General features: G+C 40.7%; 23 non-coding genes across 23 annotated transcripts; all 23 read left to right on the top strand.

Annotated features, from left to right (window-relative positions):
- The first annotated feature begins 82 nt into the window (after positions 1-82).
- On the top strand, positions 83-156 carry trnat-agu. The gene has a single exon. It is a non-coding gene; the product is annotated as a tRNA-Thr (tRNA).
- A 284-nt stretch (positions 157-440) lies between these two features.
- trnah-gug lies at positions 441-512 on the top strand. Its single transcript has one exon. It is a non-coding gene; the product is annotated as a tRNA-His (tRNA).
- Positions 513-1,456: 944 nt separating this feature from the next.
- On the top strand, positions 1,457-1,530 carry trnat-agu. Its single transcript has one exon. It is a non-coding gene; the product is annotated as a tRNA-Thr (tRNA).
- Positions 1,531-1,814: 284 nt separating this feature from the next.
- Positions 1,815-1,886, top strand: trnah-gug. Its single transcript has one exon. It is a non-coding gene; the product is annotated as a tRNA-His (tRNA).
- A 1,304-nt stretch (positions 1,887-3,190) lies between these two features.
- Positions 3,191-3,262, top strand: trnah-gug. The gene has a single exon. It is a non-coding gene; the product is annotated as a tRNA-His (tRNA).
- A 947-nt stretch (positions 3,263-4,209) lies between these two features.
- trnat-agu lies at positions 4,210-4,283 on the top strand. Its single transcript has one exon. It is a non-coding gene; the product is annotated as a tRNA-Thr (tRNA).
- Positions 4,284-4,567: 284 nt separating this feature from the next.
- trnah-gug lies at positions 4,568-4,639 on the top strand. The gene has a single exon. It is a non-coding gene; the product is annotated as a tRNA-His (tRNA).
- Positions 4,640-5,584: 945 nt separating this feature from the next.
- trnat-agu lies at positions 5,585-5,658 on the top strand. The gene has a single exon. It is a non-coding gene; the product is annotated as a tRNA-Thr (tRNA).
- Positions 5,659-5,942: 284 nt separating this feature from the next.
- On the top strand, positions 5,943-6,014 carry trnah-gug. Its single transcript has one exon. It is a non-coding gene; the product is annotated as a tRNA-His (tRNA).
- Positions 6,015-6,964: 950 nt separating this feature from the next.
- On the top strand, positions 6,965-7,038 carry trnat-agu. Its single transcript has one exon. It is a non-coding gene; the product is annotated as a tRNA-Thr (tRNA).
- Positions 7,039-7,322: 284 nt separating this feature from the next.
- On the top strand, positions 7,323-7,394 carry trnah-gug. The gene has a single exon. It is a non-coding gene; the product is annotated as a tRNA-His (tRNA).
- Positions 7,395-10,082: 2,688 nt separating this feature from the next.
- On the top strand, positions 10,083-10,155 carry trnah-gug. The gene has a single exon. It is a non-coding gene; the product is annotated as a tRNA-His (tRNA).
- A 946-nt stretch (positions 10,156-11,101) lies between these two features.
- Positions 11,102-11,175, top strand: trnat-agu. Its single transcript has one exon. It is a non-coding gene; the product is annotated as a tRNA-Thr (tRNA).
- A 286-nt stretch (positions 11,176-11,461) lies between these two features.
- Positions 11,462-11,533, top strand: trnah-gug. The gene has a single exon. It is a non-coding gene; the product is annotated as a tRNA-His (tRNA).
- A 950-nt stretch (positions 11,534-12,483) lies between these two features.
- Positions 12,484-12,557, top strand: trnat-agu. The gene has a single exon. It is a non-coding gene; the product is annotated as a tRNA-Thr (tRNA).
- Positions 12,558-12,845: 288 nt separating this feature from the next.
- trnah-gug lies at positions 12,846-12,917 on the top strand. The gene has a single exon. It is a non-coding gene; the product is annotated as a tRNA-His (tRNA).
- A 952-nt stretch (positions 12,918-13,869) lies between these two features.
- Positions 13,870-13,943, top strand: trnat-agu. The gene has a single exon. It is a non-coding gene; the product is annotated as a tRNA-Thr (tRNA).
- A 1,304-nt stretch (positions 13,944-15,247) lies between these two features.
- trnat-agu lies at positions 15,248-15,321 on the top strand. Its single transcript has one exon. It is a non-coding gene; the product is annotated as a tRNA-Thr (tRNA).
- A 282-nt stretch (positions 15,322-15,603) lies between these two features.
- Positions 15,604-15,675, top strand: trnah-gug. Its single transcript has one exon. It is a non-coding gene; the product is annotated as a tRNA-His (tRNA).
- Positions 15,676-16,619: 944 nt separating this feature from the next.
- On the top strand, positions 16,620-16,693 carry trnat-agu. The gene has a single exon. It is a non-coding gene; the product is annotated as a tRNA-Thr (tRNA).
- A 283-nt stretch (positions 16,694-16,976) lies between these two features.
- Positions 16,977-17,048, top strand: trnah-gug. The gene has a single exon. It is a non-coding gene; the product is annotated as a tRNA-His (tRNA).
- A 946-nt stretch (positions 17,049-17,994) lies between these two features.
- trnat-agu lies at positions 17,995-18,068 on the top strand. The gene has a single exon. It is a non-coding gene; the product is annotated as a tRNA-Thr (tRNA).
- Positions 18,069-19,370: 1,302 nt separating this feature from the next.
- On the top strand, positions 19,371-19,444 carry trnat-agu. The gene has a single exon. It is a non-coding gene; the product is annotated as a tRNA-Thr (tRNA).
- The last annotated feature ends 432 nt before the right edge of the window (positions 19,445-19,876 follow it).

Below are 19,876 nucleotides of genomic sequence, written 5' to 3'. Positions count from 1 at the left end.
AGAGATGTGGGTTAAATTAATGAGACTGGTTTGATTCAAATAGGTGTGGGTGTTCACATCTGCAACATATATGACTTTTATGGGTGCTGTGGCTTAGTTGGTTAAAGTGCCTGTCTAGTAAACAGGAGATCCTGAGTTCAAATCTCAGCAGTACCTTTTTATTGTTCACATTGGTGGAGAAGGTCAGAGGGGAGGGCACTCAGGTTTTCTCACCAATGGGTTTAGAGAATTAGAGATGACGTGAGGAGGATGCAATTGAGATATTCCAATGTCACGGAAAAAGGGCACTTTTTGAATGAGAAAAAACCTACCGACTGTGTAAAGCTCCACTGTTTCTTCAGTTTATTCATTATCGAGACCAAAATGAAAAGAGTTTAGCCAGCTTGTGCACATCACTTTCACAGCCTATGTAGGCTTTACAAAGCCAGCTCTTGTAGCCGGCCGTGATCGTATAGTGGTTAGTACTCTGCGTTGTGGTCGCAGCAACCCCGGTTCGAATCCGGGTCACGGCACTGCAATGTAATTTTAGAAGGGTTGTTTTTTGAATGAGTTAAGACTTACTATGCAAGCTAAGAAACTCAGCAACTCTGCCGTTTGACAAAGTTCCCCACCATATTGTAGGTTAATTACTTACACGAAATGATTCATCTGCTGTTTCAGACGTTTTTACCATTTTTAAGCTCAGAGCCAAATGAGAAATGCAGTGTCCTCGAACGACCAACATTATGAAGAAATAGTATATGATTCTGAATGTTCACTCATATCTCGCGACCCACCTATGACATGTTAATAACCGCTTTGGGTCCCAAATCATAGTTTAAGAATTCATGTCAGAGGTTCTTGAGTTTATTCATCTCGAGACCCAAATGAAAAATGTACTGTCCTCGAATGATCATAGTTACGAAGAAATAGTATGTGATTACCATTGATTACTGATATCTCGCTACCCACCTCTCACCAGTGTTGCCAACTTAGCGACTTTGTCGCTATATTTAGTGAGTATTCAGAAAAAAGACAAGAATCGACAGAAGAAAGTTCAATTGTAGTTCTAAACATACTTAGGGTGTTTTTTACTCACTTTTTGTCTCTCCCGAGACGTTATTCCTCTCTCCTACAGCGTCAATCACAATTACATCCACTTGGCCAATTATGAAAATTATGTGATGACGTCATTTAGCGACTTCTAGCTACTTTTAGGACCAGCAATAGCTACTTTCCTTCCTGAGGATTTGGCAACACTGCCTCTCACATGCTCAGGCCCACTTTGCGTCCCAAAACGTAGCTTAAGAAACCCTGTTGCTAGACAATTGAAGGTGTCTGTATCGTTTCCAATATTAGTAAAAGACATCTCTTTTGTGATGTGATTTTGCTAGACAGAGATGTGGGTTAAATTAATGAGACTGGTTTGATTCAAATAGGTGTGGGTGTTCACATCTGCAACATATATGACTTTATGGGTGCTGTGGCTTAGTTGGTTAAAGTGCCTGTCTAGTAAACAGGAGATCCTGAGTTCAAATCTCAGCAGTACCTTTTTATTGTTCACATTGGTGGAGAAGGTCAGAGGGGAGGGCACTCAGGTTTTCTCACCAATGGGTTTAGAGAATTAGAGATGACGTGAGGAGGATGCAATTGAGATATTCCAATGTCACGGAAAAAGGGCACTTTTTGAATGAGAAAAAACCTACCGACTGTGTAAAGCTCCACTGTTTCTTCAGTTTATTCATTATCGAGACCAAAATGAAAAGAGTTTAGCCAGCTTGTGCACATCACTTTCACAGCCTATGTAGGCTTTACAAAGCCAGCTCTTGTAGCCGGCCGTGATCGTATAGTGGTTAGTACTCTGCGTTGTGGTCGCAGCAACCCCGGTTCGAATCCGGGTCACGGCACTGCAATGTAATTTTAGAAGGGTTGTTTTTTGAATGAGTTAAGACTTGCTATGCAAGCTAAGAAACTCAGCAACTCTGCCGTTTGACAAAGTTCCCCACCATATTGTAGGTTAATTACTTACACGAAATGATTCATCTGCTGTTTCAGACGTTTTTACCATTTTTAAGCTCCAGAGCCAAATGAGAAATGCAGTGTCCTCGAACGACCAACATTATGAAGAAATAGTATATGATTCTGAATGTTCACTCATATCTCGCGACCCACCTATGACATGTTAATAACCGCTTTGGGTCCCAAATCATAGTTTAAGAATTCATGTCAGAGGTTCTTGAGTTTATTCATCTCGAGACCCAAATGAAAAATGTACTGTCCTCGAATGATCATAGTTACGAAGAAATAGTATGTGATTACCATTGATTACTGATATCTCGCTACCCACCTCTCACCAGTGTTGCCAACTTAGCGACTTTGTCGCTATATTTAGTGAGTATTCAGAAAAAAAGACAAGAATCGACAGAAGAAAGTTCAATTGTAGTTCTAAACATACTTAGGGTGTTTTTTACTCACTTTTTGTCTCTCCCGAGCGTTATTCCTCTCTCCTACAGCGTCAATCACAATTACATCCACTTGGCCAATTATGAAAATTATGTGATGACGTCATTTAGCGACTTCTAGCTACTTTTAGGACCAGCAATAGCTACTTTCCTTCCTGAGGATTTGGCAACACTGCCTCTCACATGCTCAGGCCCACTTTGCGTCCCAAAACGTAGCTTAAGAAACCCTGTTGCTAGACAATTGAAGGTGTCTGTATCGTTTCCAATATTAGTAAAAGACATCTCTTTTGTGATGTGATTTTGCTAGACAGAGATGTGGGTTAAATTAATGAGACTGGTTTGATTCAAATAGGTGTGGGTGTTCACATCTGCAACATATATGACTTTTATGGGTGCTGTGGCTTAGTTGGTTAAAGTGCCTGTCTAGTAAACAGGAGATCCTGAGTTCAAAATCTCAGCAGTACCTTTTTATTGTTCACATTGGTGGAGAAGGTCAGAGGGGAGGGCACTCAGGTTTTCTCACCAATGGGTTTAGAGAATTAGAGATGACGTGAGGAGGATGCAATTGAGATATTCCAATGTCACGGAAAAAGGGCACTTTTGAATGAGAAAAAACCTACCGACTGTGTAAAGCTCCACTGTTTCTTCAGTTTATTCATTATCGAGACCAAAATGAAAAGAGTTTAGCCAGCTTGTGCACATCACTTTCACAGCCTATGTAGGCTTTACAAAGCCAGCTCTTGTAGCCGGCCGTGATCGTATAGTGGTTAGTACTCTGCGTTGTGGTCGCAGCAACCCCGGTTCGAATCCGGGTCACGGCACTGCAATGTAATTTTAGAAGGGTTGTTTTTTGAATGAGTTAATGACTTACTATGCAAGCTAAGAAAACTCAGCAACTCTGCCGTTTGACAAAGTTCCCCACCATATTGTAGGTTAATTACTTACACGAAATGATTCATCTGCTGTTTCAGACGTTTTTACCATTTTAAGCTCCAGAGCCAAATGAGAAATGCAGTGTCCTCGAACGACCAACATTATGAAGAAATAGTATATGATTCTGAATGTTCACTCATATCTCGCGACCCACCTATGACATGTTAATAACCGCTTTGGGTCCCAAATCATAGTTTAAGAATTCATGTCAGAGGTTCTTGAGTTTATTCATCTCGAGACCCAAATGAAAAATGTACTGTCCTCGAATGATCATAGTTACGAAGAAAATAGTATGTGATTACCATTGATTACTGATATCTCGCTACCCACCTCTCACCAGTGTTGCCAACTTAGCGACTTTGTCGCTATATTTAGTGAGTATTCAGAAAAAAGACAAGAATCGACAGAAGAAAGTTCAATTGTAGTTCTAAACATACTTAGGGTGTTTTTTACTCACTTTTGTCTCTCCCGAGACGTTATTCCTCTCTCCTACAGCGTCAATCACAATTACATCCACTTGGCCAATTATGAAAATTATGTGATGACGTCATTTAGCGACTTCTAGCTACTTTTAGGACCAGCAATAGCTACTTTCCTTCCTGAGGATTTGGCAACACTGCCTCTCACATGCTCAGGCCCACTTTGCGTCCCAAAACGTAGCTTAAGAAACCCTGTTGCTAGACAATTGAAGGTGTCTGTATCGTTTCCAATATTAGTAAAAGACATCTCTTTTGTGATGTGATTTTGCTAGACAGAGATGTGGGTTAAATTAATGAGACTGGTTTGATTCAAATAGGTGTGGGTGTTCACATCTGCAACATATATGACTTTTATGGGTGCTGTGGCTTAGTTGGTTAAAGTGCCTGTCTAGTAAACAGGAGATCCTGAGTTCAAATCTCAGCAGTACCTTTTTATTGTTCACATTGGTGGAGAAGGTCAGAGGGGAGGGCACTCAGGTTTTCTCACCAATGGGTTTAGAGAATTAGAGATGACGTGAGGAGGATGCAATTGAGATATTCCAATGTCACGGAAAAAGGGCACTTTTTGAATGAGAAAAAATCTACCGACTGTGTAAAGCTCCACTGTTTCTTCAGTTTATTCATTATCGAGACCAAAATGAAAAGAGTTTAGCCAGCTTGTGCACATCACTTTCACAGCCTATGTAGGCTTTACAAAGCCAGCTCTTGTAGCCGGCCGTGATCGTATAGTGGTTAGTACTCTGCGTTGTGGTCGCAGCAACCCCGGTTCGAATCCGGGTCACGGCACTGCAATGTAATTTTAGAAGGGTTGTTTTTTGAATGAGTTAAGACTTACTATGCAAGCTAAGAAACTCAGCAACTCTGCCGTTTGACAAAGTTCCCCACCATATTGTAGGTTAATTACTTACACGAAATGATTCATCTGCTGTTTCAGACGTTTTTACCATTTTTAAGCTCGAGAGCCAAATGAGAAATGCAGTGTCCTCGAACGACCAACATTATGAAGAAATAGTATATGATTCTGAATGTTCACTCATATCTCGCGACCCACCTATGACATGTTAATAACCGCTTTGGGTCCCAAATCATAGTTTAAGAATTCATGTCAGAGGTTCTTGAGTTTATTCATCTCGAGACCCAAATGAAAAATGTACTGTCCTCGAATGATCATAGTTACGAAGAAATAGTATGTGATTACCATTGATTACTGATATCTCGCTACCCACCTCTCACCAGTGTTGCCAACTTAGCGACTTTGTCGCTATATTTAGTGAGTATTCAGAAAAAAGACAAGAATCGACAGAAGAAAGTTCAATTGTAGTTCTAAACATACTTAGGGTGTTTTTTACTCACTTTTTGTCTCTCCCGAGACGTTATTCCTCTCTCCTACAGCGTCAATCACAATTACATCCACTTGGCCAATTATGAAAATTATGTGATGACGTCATTTAGCGACTTCTAGCTACTTTTAGGACCAGCAATAGCTACTTTCCTTCCTGAGGATTTGGCAACACTGCCTCTCACATGCTCAGGCCCACTTTGCGTCCCAAAACGTAGCTTAAGAAACCCTGTTGCTAGACAATTGAAGGTGTCTGTATCGTTTCCAATATTAGTAAAAGACATCTCTTTTGTGATGTGATTTGCTAGACAGAGATGTGGGTTAAATTAATGAGACTGGTTTGATTCAAATAGGTGTGGGTGTTCACATCTGCAACATATATGACTTTTATGGGTGCTGTGGCTTAGTTGGTTAAAGTGCCTGTCTAGTAAACAGGAGATCCTGAGTTCAAATCTCAGCAGTACCTTTTTATTGTTCACATTGGTGGAGAAGGTCAGAGGGGAGGGCACTCAGGTTTTCTCACCAATGGGTTTAGAGAATTAGAGATGACGTGAGGAGGATGCAATTGAGATATTCCAATGTCACGGAAAAAAGGGCACTTTTTGAATGAGAAAAAACCTACCGACTGTGTAAAGCTCCACTGTTTCTTCAGTTTATTCATTATCGAGACCAAATGAAAAGAGTTTAGCCAGCTTGTGCACATCACTTTCACAGCCTATGTAGGCTTTACAAAGCCAGCTCTTGTAGCCGGCCGTGATCGTATAGTGGTTAGTACTCTGCGTTGTGGTCGCAGCAACCCCGGTTCGAATCCGGGTCACGGCACTGCAATGTAATTTTAGAAGGGTTGTTTTTTGAATGAGTTAAGACTTACTATGCAAGCTAAGAAACTCAGCAACTCTGCCGTTTGACAAAGTTCCCCACCATATTGTAGGTTAATTACTTACACGAAATGATTCATCTGCTGTTTCAGACGTTTTTACCATTTTTAAGCTCCAGAGCCAAATGAGAAATGCAGTGTCCTCGAACGACCAACATTATGAAGAAATAGTATATGATTCTGAATGTTCCACTCATATCTCGCGACCCACCTATGACATGTTAATAACCGCTTTGGGTCCCAAATCATAGTTTAAGAATTCATGTCAGAGGTTCTTGAGTTTATTCATCTCGAGACCCAAATGAAAAATGTACTGTCCTCGAATGATCATAGTTACGAAGAAATAGTAATGTGATTACCATTGATTACTGATATCTCGCTACCCCACCTCTCACCAGTGTTGCCAACTTAGCGACTTTGTCGCTAATATTTAGTGAGTATTCAGAAAAAAGACAAGAATCGACAGAAGAAAGTTCAATTGTAGTTCTAAACATACTTAGGGTGTTTTTTACTCACTTTCTGTCTCTCCCGAGACGTTATTCCTCTCTCCTACAGCGTCAATCACAATTACATCCACTTGGCCAATTATGAAAATTATGTGATGACGTCATTTAGCGACTTCTAGCTACTTTTAGGACCAGCAATAGCTACTTTCCTTCCTGAGGATTTGGCAACACTGCCTCTCACATGCTCAGGCCCACTTTGCGTCCCAAAACGTAGCTTAAGAAACCCTGTTGCTAGACAATTGAAGGTGTCTGTATCGTTTCCAATATTAGTAAAAGACATCTCTTTTGTGATGTGATTTTGCTAGACAGAGATGTGGGTTAAATTAATGAGACTGGTTTGATTCAAATAGGTGTGGGTGTTCACATCTGCAACATATATGACTTTTATGGGTGCTGTGGCTTAGTTGGTTAAAGTGCCTGTCTAGTAAACAGGAGATCCTGAGTTCAAATCTCAGCAGTACCTTTTTATTGTTCACATTGGTGGAGAAGGTCAGAGGGGAGGGCACTCAGGTTTTCTCACCAATGGGTTTAGAGAATTAGAGATGACGTGAGGAGGATGCAATTGAGATATTCCAATGTCACGGAAAAAGGGCACTTTTTGAATGAGAAAAAACCTACCGACTGTGTAAAGCTCCACTGTTTCTTCAGTTTATTCATTATCGAGACCAAAATGAAAAGAGTTTAGCCAGCTTGTGCACATCACTTTCACAGCCTATGTAGGCTTTACAAAGCCAGCTCTTGTAGCCGGCCGTGATCGTATAGTGGTTAGTACTCTGCGTTGTGGTCGCAGCAACCCCGGTTCGAATCCGGGTCACGGCACTGCAATGTAATTTTAGAAGGGTTGTTTTTTGAATGAGTTAAGACTTACTATGCAAGCTAAGAAACTCAGCAACTCTGCCGTTTGACAAAGTTCCCCACCATATTGTAGGTTAATTACTTACACGAAATGATTCATCTGCTGTTTCAGACGTTTTTACCATTTTTAAGCTCCAGAGCCAAATGAGAAATGCAGTGTCCTCGAACGACCAACATTATGAAGAAATAGTATATGATTCTGAATGTTCACTCATATCTCGCGACCCACCTATGACATGTTAATAAACCGCTTTGGGTCCCAAATCATAGTTTAAGAATTCATGTCAGAGGTTCTTGAGTTTATTCATCTCGAGACCCAAATGAAAAATGTACTGTCCTCGAATGATCATAGTTACGAAGAAATAGTATGTGATTACCATTGATTACTGATATCTCGCTACCCACCTCTCACCAGTGTTGCCAACTTAGCGACTTTGTCGCTATATTTAGTGAGTATTCAGAAAAAAGACAAGAATCGACAGAAGAAAGTTCAATTGTAGTTCTAAACATACTTAGGGTGTTTTTTTACTCACTTTTTGTCTCTCCCGAGACGTTATTCCTCTCTCCTACAGCGTCAATCACAATTACATCCACTTGGCCAATTATGAAAATTATGTGATGACGTCATTTTAGCGACTTCTAGCTACTTTTAGGACCAGCAATAGCTACTTTCCTTCCTGAGGATTTGGCAACACTGCCTCTCACATGCTCAGGCCCACTTTGCGTCCCAAAACGTAGCTTAAGAAACCCTGTTGCTAGACAATTGAAGGTGTCTGTATCGTTTCCAATATTAGTAAAAGACATCTCTTTTGTGATGTGATTTTGCTAGACAGAGATGTGGGTTAAATTAATGAGACTGGTTTGATTCAAATAGGTGTGGCGTGTTCACATCTGCAACATATATGACTTTTATGGGTGCTGTGGCTTAGTTCGGTTAAAGTGCCTGTCTAGTAAACAGGAGATCCTGAGTTCAAATCTCAGCAGTACCTTTTTATTGTTCACATTGGTGGAGAAGGTCAGAGGGGAGGGCACTCAGGTTTCTCACCAATGGGTTTAGAGAATTAGAGATGACGTGAGGAGGATGCAATTGAGATATTCCAATGTCACGGAAAAAGGGCACTTTTTGAATGAGAAAAAACCTACCGACTGTGTAAAGCTCCACTGTTTCTTCAGTTTATCATTATCGAGACCAAAATGAAAAGAGTTTAGCCAGCTTGTGCACATCACTTTTCACAGCCTATGTAGGCTTTACAAAGCCAGCTCTTGTAGCCGGCCGTGATCGTATAGTGGTTAGTACTCTGCGTTGTGGTCGCAGCAACCCCGGTTCGAATCGTGGTCACGGCACTGCAATGTAATTTTAGAAGGGTTGTTTTTTGAATGAGTTAAGACTTTACTATGCAAGCTAAGAAACTCAGCAACTCTGCCGTTTGACAAAGTTCCCCACCATATTGTAGGTTAATTACTTACACGAAATGATTCATCTGCTGTTTCAGACGTTTTTACCATTTTTAAGCTCCAGAGCCAAATGAGAAATGCAGTGTCCTCGAACGACCAACATTATGAAGAAATAGTATATGATTCTGAATGTTCACTCATATCTCGCGACCCACCTATGACATGTTAATAACCGCTTTGGGTCCCAAATCATAGTTTTAAGAATTCATGTCAGAGGTTCTTGAGTTTATTCATCTCGAGACCCAAATGAAAAATGTACTGTCCTCGAATGATCATAGGTTACGAAGAAATAGTATGTGATTACCATTGATTACTGATATCTCGCTACCCACCTCTCACCAGTGTTGCCAACTTAGCGACTTTGTCGCTATATTAGTGAGTATTCAGAAAAAGACAAGAATCGACAGAAGAAAGTTCAATTGTAGTTCTAAACATACTTAGGTGTGTTTTTTACTCACTTTTTGTCTCTCCCGAGACGTTATTCCTCTCTCCTACAGCGTCAATCACAATTACATCCACTTGGCCAATTATGAAAATTATGTGATGACGTCATTTAGCGACTTCTAGCTTACTTTTAGGACACAGCAATAGCTACTTTCCTTCCTGAGGATTGGCAAACACTGCCTCTCACATGCTCAGGCCCACTTTCGGTCCAAAACGTTAGCTTAAGAAACCCTGTGTCTAGACAATTGAAGGTGTCTGTATCGTTTCCAATATTAGTAAAAGACATCTCTTTTGTGATGTGATTTTGCTAGACAGAGATGTGGGTTAAATTAATGAGACTGGTTTGATTCAAATAGGTGTGGGTGTTCACATCTGCCAACATATATGACTTTTATGGGTGCTGTGGCTTAGTTGGTTAAAGTGCCTGTCTAGTAAACAGGAGATCCTGAGTTCAATCTCAGCAGTACCTTTTTTATTGTTCACATTGGTGAGAAGGTCAGAGGGGAGGGCACTCAGGTTTTCTCACCAATGGGTTTAGAGAATTAGAGATGACGTGAGGAGGATGCAATTGAGATATTCCAATGTCACGGAAAAAGGGCACTTTTTGAATGAGAAAAAACCTACCGACTGTGTAAAGCTCCACTGTTTCTTCAGTTTATTCATTATCGAGACCAAAATGAAAAGAGTTTAGCCAGCTTGTGCACATCACTTTCACAGCCTATGTAGGCTTTACAAAGCCAGCTCTTGTAGCCGGCCGTGATCGTATAGTGGTTAGTACTCTGCGTTGTGGTCGCAGCAACCCCGGTTCGAATCCGGGGTCACGGCACTGCAATGTAATTTTAGAAGGGTTGTTTTTTGAATGAGTTAAGACTTACTATGCAAGCTAAGAAACTCAGCAACTCTGCCGTTTGACAAAGTTCCCCACCATATTGTAGGTTAATTACTTACACGAAATGATTCATCTGCTGTTTCAGACGTTTTTACCATTTTTAAGCTCCAGAGCCAAATGAGAAATGCAGTGTCCTCGAACGACCAACATTATGAAGAAATAGTATATGATTCTGAATGTTCACTCATATCTCGCGACCCACCTATGACATGTTAATAACCGCTTTGGGTCCCAAATCATAGTTTAAGAATTCATGTCAGAGGTTCTTGAGTTTATTCATCTCGAGACCCAAATGAAAAATGTACTGTCCTCGAATGATCATAGTTACGAAGAAATAGTATGTGATTACCATTGATTACTGATATCTCGCTACCCACCTCTCACCAGTGTTGCCAACTTAGCGACTTTGTCGCTATATTTAGTGAGTATTCAGAAAAAAGACAAGAATCGACAGAAGAAAGTTCAATTGTAGTTCTAAACATACTTAGGGTGTTTTTTACTCACTTTTTGTCTCTCCCGAGACGTTATTCCTCTCTCCTACAGCGTCAATCACAATTACATCCACTTGGCCAATTATGAAAATTATGTGATGACGTCATTTAGCGACTTCTAGCTACTTTTAGGACCAGCAATAGCTACTTTCCTTCCTGAGGATTTGGCAACACTGCCTCTCACATGCTCAGGCCCACTTTGCGTCCCAAAAACGTAGCTTAAGAAACCCTGTTGCTAGACAATTGAAGGTGTCTGTATCGTTTCCAATATTAGTAAAAGACATCTCTTTTGTGATGTGATTTTGCTAGACAGAGATGTGGGTTAAATTAATGAGACTGGTTTGATTCAAATAGGTGTGGGTGTTCACATCTGCAACAATATGACTTTTATGGGTGCTGTGGCTTAGTTGGTTAAAGTGCCTGTCTAGTAAACAGGAGATCCTGAGTTCAAATCTCAGCAGTACCTTTTTATTGTTCACATTGGTGGAGAAGGTCAGAGGGGAGGGCACTCAGGTTTTCTCACCAATGGGTTTAGAGGAATTAGAGATGACGTGAGGAGGATGCAATTGAGATATTCCAATGTCACGGAAAAAAGGGCACTTTTTGAATGAGAAAAAACCTACCGACTGTGTAAAGCTCCACTGTTTCTTCAGTTTATTCATTATCGAGACCAAAATGAAAAGAGTTTAGCCAGCTTGTGCACATCACTTTCACAGCCTATGTAGGCTTTACAAAGCCAGCTCTTGTAGCCGGCCGTGATCGTATAGTGGTTAGTACTCTGCGTTGTGGTCGCAGCAACCCCGGTTCGAATCCGGGTCACGGCACTGTAATGTAATTTTAGAAGGGTTGTTTTTTGAATTGAGTTAAGACTTACTATGCAAGCTAAGAAACTCAGCAACTCTGCCGTTTGACAAAGTTCCCCCACCATATTGTAGGTTAATTACTTACACGAAATGCATTCATCTGCTGTTTCAGACGTTTTTACCATTTTTAAGCTCCAGAGCCAAATGAGAAATGCAGTGTCCTCGAACGACCAACAATTATGAAGAAATAGTATATGATTCTGAATGTTCACTCATATCTCGCGACCCACCTATGACATGTTAATAACCGCTTTGGGTCCCAAATCATAGTTTAAGAATTCATGTCAGAGGTTCTTGAGTTTATTCATCTCGAGACCCAAATGAAAAATGTACTGTCCTCGAATGATCATAGTTACGAAGAAATAGTATGTGATTACCATTGATTACTGATATCTCGCTACCCACCTCTCACCAGTGTTGCCAACTTAGCGACTTTGTCGCTATATTTAGTGAGTATTCAGAAAAAAGACAAGAATCGACAGAAGAAAGTTCAATTGTAGTTCTAAACATACTTAGGGTGTTTTTTACTCACTTTTGTCTCTCCCGAGGACGTTATTCCTCTCTCCTACAGCGTCAATCACAATTACATCCACTTGGCCAATTATGAAAATTATGTGATGACGTCATTTAGCGACTTCTAGCTACTTTTAGGACCAGCAATAGCTACTTTCCTTCCTGAGGATTTGGCAACACTGCCTCTCACATGCTCAGGCCCACTTTGCGTCCCAAAACGTAGCTTAAGAAACCCTGTTGCTAGACAATTGAAGGTGTCTGTATCGTTTCCAATATTAGTAAAAGACATCTCTTTTGTGATGTGATTTTGCTAGACAGAGATGTGGGTTAAATTAATGAGACTGGTTTGATTCAAATAGGTGTGGGTGTTCACATCTGCAACAAATATGACGTTTATGGGTGCTGTGGCTTAGTTGGTTAAAGTGCCTGTCTAGTAAACAGGAGATCCTGAGTTCAAATCTCAGCAGTACCTTTTTATTGTTCACATTGGTGGAGAAGGTCAGAGGGGAGGGCACTCAGGTTTTCTCACCAATGGGTTTAGAGAATTAGAGATGACGTGAGGAGGATGCAATTGAGATATTCCAATGTCACGGAAAAAGGGCACTTTTTGAATGAGAAAAAACCTACCGGACTGTGGTAAAGCTCCACTGTTTTCTTCAGTTTATTCATTATCGAGACCAAAATGAAAAGAGTTTAGCCAGCTTGTGCACATCACTTTCACAGCCTATGTAGGCTTTACAAAGCCAGCTCTTGTAGCCAGGCCGTGATCGTATAGTGGTTAGTACTCTGCGTTGTGGTCGCAGCAACCCCGGTTCGAATCCGGGTCACGGCACTGCAATGTAATTTTAGAAGGGTTGTTTTTTGAATGAGTTAAGACTTACTATGCAAGCTAAGAAACTCAGCAACTCTGCCGTTTGACAAAGTTCCCCACCATATTGTAGGTTAATTAACTTACACGAAATGATTCATCTGCTGTTTCAGACGTTTTTACCATTTTTAAGCTCCAGAGCCAAATGAGAAATGCAGTGTCCTCGAACGACCAACATTATGAAGAAATAGTATATGATTCTGAATGTTCACTCATATCTCGCGACCCACCTATGACATGTTAATAACCGCTTTGGGTCCCAAATCATAGTTTAAGAATTCATGTCAGAGGTTCTTGAGTTTATTCATCTCGAGACCCAAATGAAAAATGTACTGTCCTCGAATGATCATAGTTACGAAGAAAATAGTATGTGATTACCATTGATTACTGATATCTCGCTAACCACCTCTCACCAGTGTTGCCAACTTAGCGACTTTGTCGCTATATTTAGGAGGTATTCAGAAAAAAGACAAGAATCGACAGAAGAAAGTTCAATTGTAGTTCTAAACATACTTAGGGTGTTTTTTTACTCACTTTTTGTCTCTCCCGAGACCGTTATTCCTCTCTCCTACAGCGTCAATCACAATTACATCCACTTGGCCAATTATGAAAATTATGTGGATGACGTCATTTAGCGACTTCTAGCTACTTTTAGGACCAGCAATAGCTACTTTCCTTCCTGAGGATTTGGCAACACTGCCTCTCACATGCTCAGGCCCACTTTGCGTCCCAAAACGTAGCTTAAGAAACCCTGTTGCTAGACAATTGAAGGTGTCCTGTATCGTTTCCAATATTAGTAAAAGACATCTCTTTTGTGATGTGATTTTGCTAGACAGAGATGTGGGTTAAATTAATGAGACTGGTTTGATTCAAATAGGTGTGGGTGTTCACATCTGCAACATATATGACTTTTATGGGTGCTGTGGCTTAGTTGGTTAAAGTGCCTGTCTAGTAAACAGGAGATCCTGAGTTCAAATCTCAGCAGTACCTTTTTATTGTTCACATTGGTGGAGAAGGTCAGAGGGGAGGGCACTCAGGTTTTCTCACCAATGGGTTTAGAGAATTAGAGATGACGTGAGGAGGATGCAATTGAGATATTCCAATGTCACGGAAAAAGGGCACTTTTGAATGAGAAAAAACTACCGACTGTGTAAAGCTCCACTGTTTCTTCAGTTTATTCATTATCGAGACCAAAATGAAAAGAGTTTAGCCAGCTTGTGCACATCACTTTCACAGCCTATGTAGGCTTTACAAAGCCAGCTCTTGTAGCCGGCCGTGATCGTATAGTGGTTAGTACTCTGCGTTGTGGTCGCAGCAACCCCGGTTCGAATCCGGGTCACAGGCACTGCAATGTAATTTTAGAAAGGGTTGTTTTTTGAATGAGTTAAGACTTACTATGCAAGCTAAGAAACTCAGCAACTCTGCCGTTTTGACAAAGTTCCCCACCATATTGTAGGTTAATTACTTACACGAAATGATTCATCTGCTGTTTCAGACGTTTTTACCATTTTTAAGCTCCAGAGCCAAATGAGAAATGCAGTGTCCTCGAACGACCAACATTATGAAGAAATAGTATATGATTCTGAATGTTCACTCATATCTCGCGACCCACCTATGACATGTTAATAACCGCTTTGGGTCCCAAATCATAGTTTAAGAATTCATGTCAGAGGTTCTTGAGTTTATTCATCTCGAGACCCAAATGAAAAATGTACTGTCCTCGAATGATCATAGTTACGAAGAAATAGTATGTGATTACCATTGATTACTGATATCTCGCTACCCACCTTCTCACCAGTGTTGCCAACTTAGCGACTTTGTCGCTATATTTAGTGAGTATTCAGAAAAAAGACAAGAATCGACAGAAGAAAGTTCAATTGTAGTTCTAAACATACTTAGGGTGTTTTTTTACTCACTTTTTGTCTCTCCCGAGACGTTATTCCTCTCTCCTACAGCGTCAATCACAATTACATCCACTTGGCCAATTATGAAAATTATGTGATGACGTCATTTAGCGACTTCTAGCTACTTTTAGGACCAGCAATAGCTACTTTCCTTCCTGAGGATTTGGCAACACTGCCTCTCACATGCTCAGGCCCCACTTTGCGTCCCAAACGTAGCTTAAGAAACCCTGTTGCTAGACAATTGAAGGTGTCTGTATCGTTTCCAATATTAGTAAAAGACATCTCTTTTGTGATGTGATTTGCTAGACAGAGATGTGGGTTAAATTAATGAGACTGGTTTGATTCAAATAGGTGTGGGTGTTCACATCTGCAACATATATGACTTTTATGGGTGCTGTGGCTTAGTTGGTTAAAGTGCCTGTCTAGTAAACAGGAGATCCTGAGTTCAAATCTCAGCAGTACCTTTTATTGTTCACATTGGTGGAGAAGGTCAGAGGGGAGGGCACTCAGGTTTTCTCACCAATGGTTTAGAGAATTAGAGATGACGTGAGGAGGATGCAATTGAGATATTCCAATGTCACGGAAAAAGGGCACTTTTTGAATGAGAAAAAACCTACCGACTGTGTAAAGCTCCACTGTTTCTTCAGTTTATTCATTATCGAGACCAAAATGAAAGAGTTTAGCCAGCTTGTGCACATCACTTTCACAGCCTATGTAGGCTTTACAAAGCCCAGCTCTTGTAGCCGGCCGTGATCGTATAGTGGTTAGTACTCTGCGTTGTGGTCGCAGCAACCCCGGTTCGAATCCGGGTCACGGCACTGCAATGTAATTTTAGAAGGGTTGTTTTTTGAATGAGTTAAGACTTACTATGCAAGCTAAGAAACTCAGCAACTCTGCCGTTTGACAAAGTTCCCCACCATATTGTAGGTTAATTACTTACACGAAATGATTCATCTGCTGTTTCAGACGTTTTTACCATTTTTAAGCTCCAGAGCCAAATGAGAAATGCAGTGTCCTCGAACGACCAACATTATGAAGAAATAGTATATGATTCTGAATGTTCACTCATATCTCGCGACCCACCTATGACATGTTAATAACCGCTTTGGGTCCCAAATCATAGTTTAAGAATTCATGTCAGAGGTTCTTGAGTTTATTCATCTCGAGACCCAAATGAAAAATGTACTGTCCTCGAATGATCATAGTTACGAAGAAATAGTATGTGATTACCATTGATTACTGATATCTCGCTACCCACCTCTCACCAGTGTTGCCAACTAGCGACTTTGTCGCTATATTTAGTGAGTATTCAGAAAAAAGACAAGAATCGACAGAAGAAAGTTCAATTGTAGTTCTAAACATACTTAGGGTGTTTTTTACTCACTTTTTGTCTCTCCCGAGACGTATTCCTCTCTCCTACAGCGTCAATCACAATTACATCCACTTGGCCAATTATGAAAATTATGTGATGACGTCATTTAGCGACTTCTAGCTACTTTTAGGACCAGCAATAGCTACTTTCCTTCCTGAGGATTTGGCAACACTGCCTCTCACATGCTCAGGCCCACTTTGCGTCCCAAAACGTAGCTTAAGAAACCCTGTTGCTAGACAATTGAAGGTGTCTGTATCGTTTCCAATATTAGTAAAAGACATCTCTTTTGTGATGTGATTTTGCTAGACAGAGATGTGGGTTAAATTAATGAGACTGGTTTGATTCAAATAGGTGTGGGTGTTCACATCTGCAACATATATGACTTTTATGGGTGCTGTGGCTTAGTTGGTTAAAGTGCCTGTCTAGTAAACAGGAGATCCTGAGTTCAAATCTCAGCAGTACCTTTTTATTGTTCACATTGGTGGAGAAGGTCAGAGGGGAGGGCACTCAGGTTTTCTCACCAATGGGTTTAGAGAATTAGAGATGACGTGAGGAGGATGCAATTGAGATATTCCAATGTCACGGAAAAAGGGCACTTTTGAATGAGAAAAAACCTACCGACTGTGTAAAGCTCCACTGTTTCTTCAGTTTATTCATTATCGAGACCAAAATGAAAAGAGTTTAGCCAGCTTGTGCACATCACTTTCACAGCCTATGTAGGCTTTACAAAGCCAGCTCTTGTAGCCGGCCGTGATCGTATAGTGGTTAGTACTCTGCGTTGTGGTCGCAGCAACCCCGGTTCGAATCCGGGTCACGGCACTGCAATGTAATTTTAGAAGGGTTGTTTTTTGAATGAGTTAAGACTTACTATGCAAGCTAAGAAACTCAGCAACTCTGCCGTTTGACAAAGTTCCCCACCATATTGTAGGTTAATTACTTACACGAAATGATTCATCTGCTGTTTCAGACGTTTTTACCATTTTTAAGCTCCAGAGCCAAATGAGAAATGCAGTGTCCTCGAACGACCAACATTATGAAGAAATAGTATATGATTCTGAATGTTCACTCATATCTCGCGACCCACCTATGACATGTTAATAACCGCTTTGGGTCCCAAATCATAGTTTAAGAATTCATGTCAGAGGTTCTTGAGTTTATTCATCTCGAGACCCAAATGAAAAATGTACTGTCCTCGAATGATCATAGTTACGAAGAAATAGTATGTGATTACCATTGATTACTGATATCTCGCTACCCACCTCTCACCAGTGTTGCCAACTTAGCGACTTTGTCGCTATATTTAGTGAGTATTCAGAAAAAAGACAAGAATCGACAGAAGAAAGTTCAATTGTAGTTCTAAACATACTTAGGGTGTTTTTTTACTCACTTTTGTCTCTCCCGAGACGTTATTCCTCTCTCCTACAGCGTCAATCACAATTACATCCACTTGGCCAATTATGAAAATTATGTGATGACGTCATTTAGCGACTTCTAGCTACTTTTAGGACCAGCAATAGCTACTTTCCTTCCTGAGGATTTGGCAACACTGCCTCTCACATGCTCAGGCCCACTTTGCGTCCCAAAACGTAGCTTAAGAAACCCTGTTGCTAGACAATTGAAGGTGTCTGTATCGTTTCCAATATTAGTAAAAGACATCTCTTTTGTGATGTGATTTTGCTAGACAGAGATGTGGGTTAAATTAATGAGACTGGTTTGATTCAAATAGGTGTGGGTGTTCACATCTGCAACATATATGACTTTTATGGGTGCTGTGGCTTAGTTGGTTAAAGTGCCTGTCTAGTAAACAGGAGATCCTGAGTTCAAATCTCAGCAGTACCTTTTTATTGTTCACATTGGTGGAGAAGTCAGAGGGGAGGGCACTCAGGTTTTCTCACCAATGGGTTAGAGAATTAGAGATGACGTGAGGAGGATGCAATTGAGATATTCCAATGTCACGGAAAAAGGGCACTTTTTGAATGAGAAAAAACCTACCGACTGTGTAAAGCTCCACTGTTTCTTCAGTTTATTCATTATCGAGACCAAAATGAAAAGAGTTTAGCCAGCTTGTGCACATCACTTTCACAGCCTATGTAGGCTTTACAAAGCCAGCTCTTGTAGCCGGCCGTGATCGTATAGTGGTTAGTACTCTGCGTTGTGGTCGCAGCAACCCCGGTTCGAATCCGGGTCACGGGCACTGCAATGTAATTTTAGAAGGGTTGTTTTTTGGAATGAGTTAAGACTTACTATGCAAGCTAAGAAACTCAGCAACTCTGCCGTTTGACAAAGTTCCCCACCATATTGTAGGTTAATTACTTACACGAAATGATTCATCTGCTGTTTCAGACGTTTTTACCATTTTTAAGCTCCAGAGCCAAATGAGAAATGCAGTGTCCTCGAACGACCAACATTATGAAGAAATAGTATATGATTCTGAATGTTCACTCATATCTCGCGACCCACCTATGACATGTTAATAACCGCTTTGGGTCCCAAATCATAGTTTAAGAATTCATGTCAGAGGTTCTTGAGTTTATTCATCTCGAGACCCAAATGAAAAATGTACTGTCCTCGAATGATCATAGTTACGAAGAAATAGTATGTGATTACCATTGATTACTGATATCTCGCTACCCACCTCTCACCAGTGTTGCCAACTTAGCGACTTTGTCGCTATATTTAGTGAGTATTCAGAAAAAAGACAAGAATCGACAGAAGAAAGTTCAATTGTAGTTCTAAACATACTTAGGGTGTTTTTTACTCACTTTTTGTCTCTCCCGAGACGTTATTCCTCTCTCCTACAGCGTCAATCACAATTACATCCACTTGGCCAATTATGAAAATTATGTGATGACGTCATTTAGCGACTTCTAGCTACTTTTAGGACCAGCAATAGCTACTTTCCTTCCTGAGGATTTGGCAACACTGCCTCTCACATGCTCAGGCCCACTTTGCGTCCCAAAACGTAGCTTAAGAAACCCTGTTGCTAGACAATTGAAGGTGTCTGTATCGTTTCCAATATTAGTAAAAGACATCTCTTTTGTGATGTGATTTTGCTAGACAGAGATGTGGGTTAAATTAATGAGACTGGTTTGATTCAAATAGGTGTGGGTGTTCACATCTGCAACATATATGACTTTTATGGGTGCTGTGGCTTAGTTGGTTAAAGTGCCTGTCTAGTAAACAGGAGATCCTGAGTTCAAATCTCAGCAGTACCTTTTTATTGTTCACATTGGTGGAGAAGGTCAGAGGGGAGGGCACTCAGGTTTTCTCACCAATGGGTTTAGAGAATTAGAGATGACGTGAGGAGGATGCAATTGAGATATTCCAATGTCACGGAAAAAGGGCACTTTTGAATGAGAAAAAACCTACCGACTGTGTAAAGCTCCACTGTTTCTTCAGTTTATTCATTATCGAGACCAAAATGAAAAGAGTTTAGCCAGCTTGTGCACATCACTTTCACAGCCTATGTAGGCTTAACAAAGCCAGCTCTTGTAGCCGGCCGTGATCGTATAGTGGTTAGTACTCTGCGTTGTAGGTCGCAGCAACCCCGGTTCGAATCCGGGTCACGGCACTGCAATGTAATTTTAGAAGGGTTGTTTTTTGAATTGAGTTAATGACTTAGCTAGCAAGCTAAGAAACTCAGCAAC

The sequence above is a fragment of the Oncorhynchus mykiss genome, unplaced genomic scaffold (assembly GCF_013265735.2).
Source record: "Oncorhynchus mykiss isolate Arlee unplaced genomic scaffold, USDA_OmykA_1.1 un_scaffold_695, whole genome shotgun sequence".
NCBI lineage: Eukaryota > Metazoa > Chordata > Actinopteri > Salmoniformes > Salmonidae > Oncorhynchus > Oncorhynchus mykiss.
The sequence above is the reverse complement of the archived record's forward strand: the minus strand, read 5'-3'. Positions and strand labels throughout refer to the sequence as shown.